At 41.2% G+C, this 12,264-nt stretch overlaps 3 pseudogenes; 1 reads left to right on the top strand and 2 right to left on the bottom strand.

Annotated features, from left to right (window-relative positions):
* The window catches only part of LOC139022188 (ADP/ATP translocase 2-like), a 41,800-nt pseudogene extending 34,360 nt beyond the window's left edge, over nucleotides 1–7,440 (bottom strand).
* A 14-nt stretch (nucleotides 7,441–7,454) lies between these two features.
* Nucleotides 7,455–7,774, bottom strand: LOC139022189 (mitochondrial import inner membrane translocase subunit Tim9 pseudogene; annotated as a pseudogene).
* A 3,877-nt stretch (nucleotides 7,775–11,651) lies between these two features.
* LOC139022285 (U6 spliceosomal RNA) lies at nucleotides 11,652–11,752 on the top strand (annotated as a pseudogene).
* Nucleotides 11,753–12,264: the final 512 nt, after the last annotated feature.

A 12,264-nucleotide genomic window follows, 5' to 3' on the forward strand; every position in this document is an offset into this window, starting at 1 on the left:
CCCCCTACTGGGGATGTGACCACAGCCAAGGTACATGCCCTTGACCAGAATCGAACCTGGGATCCTTCAGTCCACAGGCTGACGCTCTATCCACTGAGCCAAACCAGTTAGGGCATAATGACAAATATTTTTAAAAACTGTGTCCGAAAGAAAAATCTTTTCAGGTTGATTTCCCCTGAGGCAGGGACACAATCTTAATCTGAGATAAAAAAAAAAAATTATCATAAAGCAGACCCTGCTTAGTTTTCACAGAAACTGATGATTATCAAAAGAATTTAAGAATTGCCAAGAAAAACTTATGGCCAGAAGACTGGAGAATAGAGAAAGGGCTGATGCTTCACTAAATTCTTTTTCTTAGGTCATTTGGGGGTCGGGAAGAATTGATTTGTCTTTAAATTCTCTCTCTTCCTCCTTCTCACATTGCCTTAAATTTTCTGTCCTTGTATTTTCAGTGGCTGTTAAGAATGAATGAGCTTAATTGATAATTAGACTAAATTATTCTTCCTTGGGAGTCATTAATCAACAATGCCAGCTTTCTTGGTAGGAGGACTCAAACCAAAAGGCTTTTAAAAAAAATTCTCTGAAAGACAGCTCTCCTGTTTCTGTTGAAAGTGGTTGAAGAAGAAAGCCTGTCCATTCAGAATACTTCAGTGCTGTGTGCAAGAAATGGAAAGAACTTACTAGAAAGGATAGAAATAGTGGAACAAAGTAAAGTACAGGTGTACTTTTTCTCAGTGAATGTTAAGTAAATCACTTATTTTTCTGTCTAGCATCCATGTTTTGAGGGGATTTCCACTCTTCCACTCTGTGTCCTTCTAATGGGATTATAAATCACAGGGCCTCACCCATGACCATAAGGGTGAGGTGGTAAGCACCTGACACAAGTTAAGCCAATCAATGTATTCTTCTCGAAGTTTGAATCCTTAGGGGAGATGTTAGATAGAAGAGTGGAGCTGGGCCATCTGATGGCTGGAACCAAAGCAGCTGTCCCTAAATTACTATTTCTCAGGTACCTGGGATGAATGCTTCCTGTTTTTTTGGTGGTTACGGTGTTCACTCCTTCCTTCACAATGCTGAGCTACCCCAGAATATTTCCAAAACACATTTTTTATTTTTCCTCTTAATATGGCAAGATTAATTCTTATTGTTTACCATTAAAGAACCCCATTGATACTTTCAGGTATAACAGCAACTTCCAGATTAGAAATTAGTGCCTACATGAGTGAAAGAAACTACACAGTAGAATGGCTTTAAATTGTCAGTAGTTGATCTGCAGGCCCGGGCTGGCATTCCATCCTCAGACTCTACATTGTGTGGTCCTTATGTCCAAAGGGCAGTTACTGCGATCAGAGCGGCTAGTGAGGCAATGAGGGGTAGTGCAGTGTTCCAGTATTCTGGGGAACATTAATCTCTTGAGAAGCTTTGTAAATAAGCAAAAACATTGTTTAGCCAGATAAGATGGAGACACAACTAACCTGTGTTTCATAAACATAGCGTAATAGAGTGAAATGCTTCCTCTCTCTGATGGTCTTTGGGCTAATAATAGCTCCTGCTATAGATATGCTAATTAACTAGAGGAATTCTGCTTGAGCCTTGAGCAGCCCCTTCATCAGGAAGAGGTAGGAAATATTCACAAAGTACAGGAGTCTCCAGAACCAGACTCAGATGGGAAAAAGGGGTAGTCAAAGGTTGGACCAGGAACAAAGGATTTAGACAGTTGGGATGTTTCCTTGTATCCCTTTTTGGTACCTGGCTGTCTACAGTCCCCGCCCAACTCTTGTCTCACCCATCCTCTCTTCCTGATATGTAAGAAGCTTTAATTCTAGATTCTCTTAAGATGGAGTTGAGAATTAATTCTCCTATCTTCTTGAGGTAAGCCTTCTGGTTCAATAAACCTTTTCTCACTCCATTACTCTGATCTGTTCAATATTGGCCTTTGTTTTGAAGCATCAGGCACACGGACCTTGTACCTGTAACAACAGTAATGGCTCTGAGTTACATGGAAAGGGAAACTGTTTAACTTTGTCTAACCCAGCATTTCCCAAACCTGAGTGAATATAAAATCATTTCCCACAGAATACCTCTTGGAACTAGGATTTTGTGAAACATTTGGGGAAACATAGGTGTAGAGGAATTACAAAAACTATGTTTTAGATATTTAAACATTTATTTGGTAGAGTGTCAAATTTTTACTTTATTCCATTATTTCCTAAAAGAGTATTTTATCTTTAATCATATTTTTGGGGTGTTTTGGAATATTTTACCATATTGATTTGTCTTTAAATTCTCCCTCTTTCTCCTCACATTACCTTAAATATTTTGGTATAAATTACCCTTATTTGGGTAATTTAAATGGGTATGTAATAAAATGGCTATTTTGATTTCAGATACCCAAACACTCATTCCTGCTTTCCTGAAGGAGACAGGTAAGTTCTTTCCTAGATATCTAGCCAAAAGGGAACACGTTCTAATTTTATTAATCTGTGCATGTGTTACAGGAGAGCTGCCAGAATCAGAAGTGAGGGCTCTTCCCTCTTCGGCTCTTGTCACACTAGTGAGAAAGGATTCAGGCAAGTGACAGAAAGCAGTATTAAACCAAAGCAAGTGAATTTATCAAGAAAGCATAGCAAGCAAATTCACTAAGGAAGCAAAGCAAGCAAATATACTTGGCATAACGCACAAGTGGGCAACTCAGCTGATCTGAGATCCCCACCTGGTGGGAGTTCGGGTGTTTTATACTTTGTCTCCCTATAGGTTTCAAGGTTCCCCCGCCAAATAGACTAGATTTCAAGGTTCCCCTTTTACAGTTTTGGCTTTTCCCAGAATTTCTGAGAACATCTGGTGATTTTATCGTTGCAAGTCCCAAGGCTGTTGACTTCCTTGTTCAGTGGGTGAGATAAACTCCTCTTTTCTCCTCTTTCCCTCCTCCTGCCCTATCAGTTATCTTTCCTGCTTACCATCCCCCCTCAAATGAGAAGCTGCAAATGCTTTTGGGGTTTTTGTTATTTGTCCCCCAGACTTACTTCATCTGTTCTTGGGTTTAACTGGTACAAATGGTGTTAATTGGGTTTTTGTTCTCTATTTCCCAGGCCAGGGTGATTTAAGCTATGTATTCTCTGGTTAAGGAGAAGAGGTATAAATCATTTGCTCTCAGTGTCCTTCGTTAGGGAAGATAAGATCTTGCTATTCACAAGTTGGCTGCAAGTTGCCCAAACTGTTTGGCCTTGTTTAATTTTCTTATCTCAATTTCCCCATTCTACTTGCTCAAGAATTTTCCTAGCTTCTTACTGTCCTGCCACACATATATTTTAAAACCCAGGACTTTGAGTCAGTTTATCATTTTTTAATGGAGAAAATTAACATGTATCAATTAGAGCAGTGATTCTCAATCTGGGGCATGTGGTAATGTCTGCAGATATTTTTTGTCACAACTGGATTGGGGGTAATGCTACTAGCATTTAAGAGTAGAGAGGATGATCTTAACATTTTGCAATAGGGTGGCAACCCCCACAACAAAGAGTTGTCCAGCCAAAATGTTAATAATGGTGCTGAGGTTGACGAACCCTGAGTAATGCAAGTGCTTCTTGAGAAGAAACAATCTCACCCCGAACTTACATCAAGATGGAAAAGAGAGTCCTTTAAGGCATTGCCATGTTCCTAAACAGGGTTAATGACATACTTCCCATAGACTTTGTGGCATTTTGTTTGATAAATTAAGCCTGGACTTTGTCTTTAACTGAAATTTGACTTGTGCAGGTCCCTTGGGGCCTCAGTCTCTTTTCCTAGAAAAACAAAAGATGAAATGGTTGAGAGGTTTCTTGTGATGTTATGACTCATGAAGAATAATACTGAGTGTTGAACACTTACATTGTAAGATAAACAACATTGGGCTTAGGCTTTGGGGACATTAAACGTGCAGGGATCTGACTCCAGTGATGTTGCCTCCCTGTGCCTGGGCATGTCTGGTACAGTCATGTAGTGATCATGAGCCAGGGAATGAATGGTTTATTGTGTCTTCTAGACAATCTCATTTATGCCTATTGTTCCACTCATCCCTTAAATTAAAGCTCTGATCTCAACCCTTTCCTCAAACTACACCCATCCTTTGGTCATCTCCTCCTCTTTTATTTTATTATTTTTGGTTAGTCCTCACCCGAGGATATTTTCCCATCGATTTTTAGAGAGAGTGGAAGGGAGGGGGAGAAACCCAGAGAGAGAAACATCAATGTGAGAGAGACTGGGCATTGATACTGTAACCAAAGTACATGCCCTTGACTGGGAATTGAACCTGTGACCCTCCAGTCTGAGGGATAAGGCTCTATCCATTGAGCCCAACCAGCTAGACTCCTCTTCTTTTATAACACTCAGCCACCACCTCTATATTGGAGATTTTTATCTCAAATCTTCATCTTTCTCCTGAGCACTAATTTCCAATAGCCTTTCAGGCATCTCTACATGGATGATGATGATAATAAGTAAAAATAGCTAACACTATTGACCTCTTGCTAGGGTTCAGGCATTGTGCTAAGCTTTTTCTTTTCATTAGCTTATTTAACCCTTAAAGGCACTCAGAAGTTAAGTAACTTGTTCAAAGTCATCATATGGTACATCTGCTACTGTTCAAAATTCCAAGTCTCTAATAGATTGATCAGCTTCTCTCTTACACAGTTCCTCCTTTTGCTAGTGTTTCCCAATATGATAGATGCCATCAACTAGATGGCAGCTATTAAAAACTGGCGTTCTTACATACTTCTGTCATATCTTTATGTTTACGACCAATTGGTTTTCAAGAATTTTTCATCAACTCCCTCTTTCCTCCCCACCACTCCTACCCGCATTGCCTGTACTGCAGATCTTCACCACTCCCCATCCAACATCTTACAATAACCACCTAACAAAATGACCTGCTTTTCAGTTTGTCCTCTCTATTAGTCATTGTGTCACCTTATTTTTCCTGGTATAACAGAAATCTACTTCATTCCATTCTCAAAATCTTGTAATGGCCCTTCCCTGCTTTCAAAATAAATAATAAAGTCCTTGTGCTGGCATTTAATGTGTTTATGCTGGAGGCCCAATTTGTAATATCAGCTACAATACCCACCAAAGTAGTTTTCATTATTTATTTAATCATATCATGTTGTTTTATATCTTAAATTTCTTGAGGGCAGGGTCTGTTATCTTCTCACTCCTAATTGTAACACCAGAACATAGTTCTCTTGGTTGAGAGAATCTAGTTTACCTTTTCCTTGTACTCATCAGAGCACCATGTTGATGCTGTTTAGAAAACGTAGATAGGCTTCTTGTGATTCTCAGAACAGGTCTGCTTTCCTTTCTTCATTCATGTTTCTCTTTCCTGGAATGTCCATCCTCTGCCCCTATCATTTTTTCCAACCACCCAAATCTTTCAAAGACCAGATTTGAGGCTTTTTCCACTTAACTTTCTCAAGTCAGAAGTATTTACTCCTTCTACAATCCCACAGAATATTTTAATTTCTATTACCAGTTCACATTGTAAGCTTGTTGGGCAGGGACACCATGATTTATTCATTTTTGTATTCTCTGGCCTCTCACACCACTCATTACAGGGCGATCTGTTTATATTACATATAGAAAGGGCTCAGTAAATGTTTGATAATAAAATCATATCTCTTGAACTTCCTTTTAGATCTGGGTTTCTAAAATTATCATTCATTACTTATTTATTTAAATGTTTTATTGCATTGGGATAAATATTTCTTCCTAAAGATAGAAATATGTTAGGGTTAATCTGCAGACTAAAAGTGCATACAGATTTTAATCACAGTATAATTAAGACCTAGGGTTTTATGGAAATGCCAGTGAGTTTTGCCATAAAAGAGTAATCAGCTCCTTTCCTATGAAAACAATATATTCTGTGGGACATTAGTTATAAAGAAGTGAGGACTGTGCTTGAAAATAGTCAATTTTATTACCATTGCAATTAGAATATTTTATGTTTATTTTTTGTATTAAACTGATAATGCAAAGTATTGATTAAGCATGAAGTCAGGACTCAAGATATTCCAAACATTTATTTTAGTTTGTTTGTATTAGTAACTCCAACACTTAAAGTGAGAGAGAAAATACAAGTTAGTAGTAAACCAACATCTAGCTCTCCTTTCCTTCTTGGGAATATAGGACTATAGTCCCCAGCAGGCTTACACCTAAGTGAGCCATGTGACAGTTCTGGCCAAGAAAATATGAATGGTAGTGATGTGTGGCAGTGGAAAAGCCAACCTGTTTCTCCCATTCTCTTCCTCTGTCTTTAACAATCATGGAGAAGGCCACGTGTTGAGATGACAGAACCACAACATTAAAGCAGCCTGAATTTTTTTTAAAAAAAAACAACAAGTAACTATTTTATATATTTACCAGCAATTTGAGGCAGATATAAGTGAACAGGAATACTTGGAAGGTGATCACTATTGAAAAACATTGGTGCAGGTCCTTAATCCCATCAGATTTGTGGATCTTTTTTTTTTAAAAAAATATATTTTATTGATTTTTTACAGAGAGGAAGGGAGAGGGATAGAGAGTTAGAAACATCGGTGAGAGAGAAACATGCATCAGCTGCCTCCTGCACATCCCCAATTGGGGATGTGCCCACAACTGAGGTACATGCCCTTGACCGGAATTGAACCCGGGACCCCTGAGTCCGCAGGCCAACACTCTATCCACTGAGCCAAACTGGTCAGGGCCAGATTTGTGGATCTTAACCAGGCAGACACCGAGACATTTGAACTTCCTTTCAGCTCCAGCTTTGCCCACATCAGCTGCTAGACAGATACGGGAAAAATCAAGAAGGTGCACAAAGCACAAGGAGGTGGCCCCAGCGGCGACACCTGATGCCAGATTCCCTGCAAAGTAACACCAGAGCTGAGTTCTCTTGTCCACACCACCCAGGAAGATCTGCTTGTATTTATCTTTGAAGGCAAAGTTGAGAACCTGGGTGGGGAAGTATCTGATGACATTGATTGGCCAGGTTACCACGCCAGAAAGACAGGACTCCTTGGGGATATGGACCGTGCAGTTTATAATGCCCTTGCTCATCTGTGGTGATTTGCTTGCTGGCATGCGGCACCTGCATGGCACTTGCTCAATGGGCACTACTGCGTCGCGGAGGCAGCCACTCTACTTGCCAGGAAGTCCTCGATGAAGGACACAGTGGCATCTGTTATGTTGAAAGGAAAAAAGAGGGGGGCAACTGCGGGACTGGAATAGTAACTGGCTGAGACTCCAGAGCTCTGGGCAGTGGTTTATTTTTTAATCAAGTGACCAGGCTGCTGAATCTCAAAGCCTCAATGAATGTTGCATCTTACTATTTTCATTGAACAACAAGGCCTTCTATTTTGATTGTTCCTCGCAAACAGCTACTTTCCCCCAATGCTTTCCATTTGCCAGTCATAACAGACCGGTTAACATGGTGGCTGTTGCTTTCAGAAGATCCCACCAGATGACTCTTCAGTTCTATCCATCAGGATTTCTCTACCTAGTTGGCCCAGAATCTTGATTTTGGCTGCCAGGGCTACATTCTGCTGAGTATGTTATTCCTAAAATATCTCGATAGTCTTTTCACCTTTTAAAAATACTTCTGTCAACAGTGTCTGAACAGGTGGTCTCTTCAGGATTTTCCTCTCTTGCTGTGAGGTCTTTATTTAACACAGTCCAAAAAGCAGGTTTCTGTAAGTTCATTGTAGGTTCTAAGAAATTCCTTATACTGTTTTATCTGATGGCATTCTGGTATTTGTGCAGCCATATTCTTTTGTTGCATTGTTTCAGTCATCTTTTCTAATGCACGAGTTTCCTTTCCGTTCTGGGAAAGCAGTTGTTCGACCTTTGCTTGAATGCCTTAAGCACAGGCTTTCCCATCAGACACCAGTCAGAGGCTTGGAGGCTGCGCTGCTAGTCATTTGTATGTCTTCTGTCAAATGAAGTAAGACTCTGTGCCTTGATTGCCCATATAGTTATGAACTGAGCCACTGTGATCCACTGTGAGGATCAAATCCCAAAGTTATGGCTATATTCATCCATCATTTCTTTGATTCCATAGGGAATCGTACCTTTAATGAAGACAAATCCTATTACTTTAAATTTTTATTCTTGACAATAAAAATCCAACCAGGGCCAAAACCGGTTTGGCTCAGTGGATAGAGCGTCGGCCTGTGGACTGAAAGGTCCTGGGTTTGATTCCGGTCAAGGGCATGTACCTGGGTTGCAGGCACATCCCCAGTAGGAGATGTGCAGGAGGCAGCTGATCGATGTTTCTCTCTCATCGATGTTTCTAACTCTCTATCTCTCTCCCTTCCTCTCTGTAAAAAATCAATAAAATATATTTAAAAAAAAAAATCCAACCAGGGTTCTAACTAATGAACTAGCAAATTATTTTACTATACCCTATTAAAGGTATTAGTTGGTATTGGCTGCTTTTGGGACATTTAATTATAGATTTTTGGTAGAAATATAAGAAAGACTAATTTGCTCCCTGAAGAATGTGGGAGTAGTCTGGGCACAGGAAAAAATAAAAGATGAACTGAGACATCTTATTGGGCAAGAAAGTAAGAGAAATACTCTAAGACGAATGGGGGTATGTCAAAAGAATATTCAAGTCAGCTTGAAGGGACTTCTTTTGGTAAAATTGGGAGGCCAGTTGAACATAAAAAAGAATACTTACTGTGACTGGTTGTAGTAAGAGAAGAGGAGACTTTTATAGGTATTTTGACTTAAGGGGAACAATTTACTATAAAAGCAGTGTATGCAGGTTAAGAGCTTGGCTTGGGTTTGAATCTTGACTCGATTACCTCTTTTGTTGTTAAGTCCTTAAACCTTTCTCTGCCTCAGCTTCCACATCTGTAAAATGGGAATAATACTGTATGTATAGAAGCCTAAGTGACCACATGACTGAATGACCGGTCGACCAGTCGCTATGATGCGCTCTGACCACCAGGGGACAGATGCTCAATGCACAGGATCGGGCTTTCTTCTATCTGGATTGGACCTGTGGGGATTGAGCCGAAATCAGCTATCTGACATCCCCCGAGAGGTCCTGGATTGTGAGAGGGCGCAGGCCAGGCCAAGGGACCCTACCAATGCACGAATCCATGAGCTGGGCCTCTAGTAATAATAATAATAATATAATAATAATAAAATACCTACCTATATCAGAGGAAAAGAAGATTGATGAGATAAAATTTGTAAGTAAAGTGTATAGTCCCTGGAACATAGCACAAACTAAATAATTATTTATTGTTACTTTTATTATTATTGTGTATAATACCCACAGTCTCTTAGGGAGCTGCATTACCAGCCCTCTGCTTTTATTTTATGGAAAATTGTTTTATTTTTCCAGTTTCTTTGAGATATAATTAATTGACATATAACACTGTAAGTTTAATGTGTACAACATTGACTTGAAACACTTATATATTGCAAAATGATTACCATAGTAGTGTTATTTAATACCTTTATCACTTCATATAATTAGCACTTCCTTTTTGTGGTGAGAATATTTAAGATCTACTCTCTTAGTAACTTCCAATAACATGTAGCAGAGTTAACTATAATCATCGTGCTGTACATTAGATTCCCAGGACTTATTCATTTTATAATAGAAACTAGAGGCCCGGTGCACAAAAATTTGTGCACTGGTGGGGGGGGGGCGGGTCCCCAGCCCGGCCTGTGCCCTCTCCCAGTCTGGGACCCCTCGGGAGATAACGACCTGCTGGCTTAGGCCGGCTCCTGGGTGGCAGAGGGCAGGCCCAATCCCTAGATGCAGCCCCTGGTCAGGCTCAGAGCAGGGCCGATCAGGGGGTTGGGACACCGCACCCTGTCACACACAGAGCCGCAGGGCGATCAGGGGATTGGGGAGCTCCCCCCTATCAGGCACAGAGCAGGGCTGATCAGGGGGTTGGGGCACCTTCCCCTGTCATGAATAGAGCAGGGTGGATAGGGAGGTTGTGGCCCCGCCCCCTGTCACACACAGAGCCACAGGGTGATCAGGGGGTTTGGGCGCTGCCCCCTGTCATGCTGATCCAGTGCCAGGAGGCCTTGCGGCTCCGCTGATCCCGGTGCTGGGAGGCATATTACCCTTTTACTATATAGGATAGAGGCCTGGGGGCCAGCTGGTTTGCCTTGAAGGGTGTCCTGGATCAGGGTGGGGGTCCCCACTGGGGTGCCTGGCCAGCCTGGATGAGGGGATGATGGCTGTTTGTAGCTGGTCACATACCCTTCAGAGTCGGGGTCCCCACTGGGGTGCCTGGCCAGTCTGGGTGAGGGGCTGAGGGCTGCTTTCAGGCCGGTGGTTGTTGACTGAAGCTCCCAACCGCTCTTTTTTTTTCTCTTTTTTATTTTATTCTGGGCCAGCTTTAGCTCTGGCTCTAGCTCTGTGGCTTCCGCTGCTGAGCGTTCTATAATCGAAACAATGTATAACTCCAGCTCTGAGATCCCGGCCGTTTGTTTAGCTTCTATATTTGTTAGAATGTTTCAAACTGCTAGCTCAGAGGCCGGCAAGGCAGGCGGGGAACGTTGGAGTCTGCAGTCACTGGAGCAAGCAAGCTTCATGTTCGCTTCCAGCTGCCTGGCTGCCGGCCGCCATCTTGGCTGACAGTTAATTTGCATATACTCACTGATTAGCCAATGAAAAGGGTAGTGGTTGTACGCTAATTACCATGTTTCTCTTTTATTAGTGTAGATTTGTACTTTTTGACCAACATTTCCTCATGCCTCTTCTCCCCCCCAGGCTCTAGCAACCACCACCATTCATGTCTCTTTCATTGTGGTGTCCTTATCTGGCCTCGGTAATGCAGAGTAATTCTGATCTCATAAGGTGTATTTGGGAAAGTTCCCCGCTCTCCAATTTTTGGAAGAATTTGAGAAAGATTGATATTAATTATTCTTTAAATGTTTGGTATAATTTACCGGGGAAACCACCTGGTCCTGGGCTTTCCTTTGTTGGGAGATTTTTTAAAAAATTATTTTTAATGATAGTTTACTGTTGGGGAGATTTTTTATTCTGATTCAGTCTCCTTACTTGTTATTGGTCTGGTCATAATATTTGCTCCTTCCAAGATTCAGCCTTAGTAGGTTGTACGTTTCTAGGAATTTACCCATTTCTTCTAGGTTCTCCAGTTGTCGGCATGTAGTTGTTCATGGTCCTCTCTTACTATCCTTTGCATTTCTGTGATATCAGTTGTAATATCTCTTGCTTTTCTGATTTTATTTATTTGTTCTTGTCCCTTTTTTTCTTAAGTCTATCTAAAGATTTGTCAATTTTGTTTATCTTTTTAAAAACCAGCTCTTAGTTTCATTGATCTGTTTTGCTTTATTTTCTGGTCTCTATATCATGTATTTGTGCTCTTGTTATTTCCTTTCTGCTAACTTTGCAGCCCTGGGCTTTCTTACTCTGGACTTTTTTTTTTCTTTAAAAAATATTCACTCATTTAGATTTTTTTCTTCTCTTCCTCCTCCTCCTCCTCCTCCTCCTCCTCCTCCTCATTCCAGTAAGTTATCTCAGAAGCCACTGTGATAACAGAAGTTGGTGAAGTCAAAAGTTGTGAGATAGCTACTATGGCCTCCACCCTAGGAGGTCAAGGACCACTAGTAGGACATCTAGTAGGTGGTCACCAGTACGTAACAGTGCTGGCTTCAGCAGCACATACTAAAGCTGGACAGATACAGAGATTAGTGTGGCCCCATGTGCAGGGATGACAGGCGAATTTGTGACATGTTCCCTATTTTTTGATGGAGAGTAACTAGATTTTGGGGGGTGATCACTTTGTAGTGCATACAGATATTGAAATGTAATGCTACACACCGAGAACATGTAAAAAGAAAAAACCCTAAATGTACCTGAAAAACAACAACACAAGGCTAATCAAGCCCCTTCTGTGGAGGGGGCAGCACTCAGGAGTACGTGAACTAGCTCGAGGCAACCTGGTCAAGGACCCAGCCTGTGCTTCTTCCCTCTGCACAGGCTGCATGTTCGGAGCAGGGAGGGAAAGAGAACAATAATGACCAGTTCCAAAGCGGTAATAAGGCTGCTGTAAAAAATATCCCACTGCTGATTCATCACCTGAGCAAAGGGATTGGGTAAGAGCTGCAGGGAGCCATCCCCATGCAAAGGCAGAACTTGGTTCTAAAGTGTCAAGTGTAATATATTTTAGAACTGCATGATAACTTTTGCATTCTGGGAAATTTCTTGGGATTTATGGAAACTTGATTCGAATTGAGGATCAGTACAAAAAATGGGGA

The sequence above is a fragment of the Myotis yumanensis genome, unplaced genomic scaffold (assembly GCF_028538775.1).
Source record: "Myotis yumanensis isolate MYYU_CA2020_CCGP unplaced genomic scaffold, mMyoYum1.0.hap1 SCAF_13, whole genome shotgun sequence".
Taxonomy (NCBI): Eukaryota; Metazoa; Chordata; class Mammalia; order Chiroptera; family Vespertilionidae; genus Myotis; species Myotis yumanensis.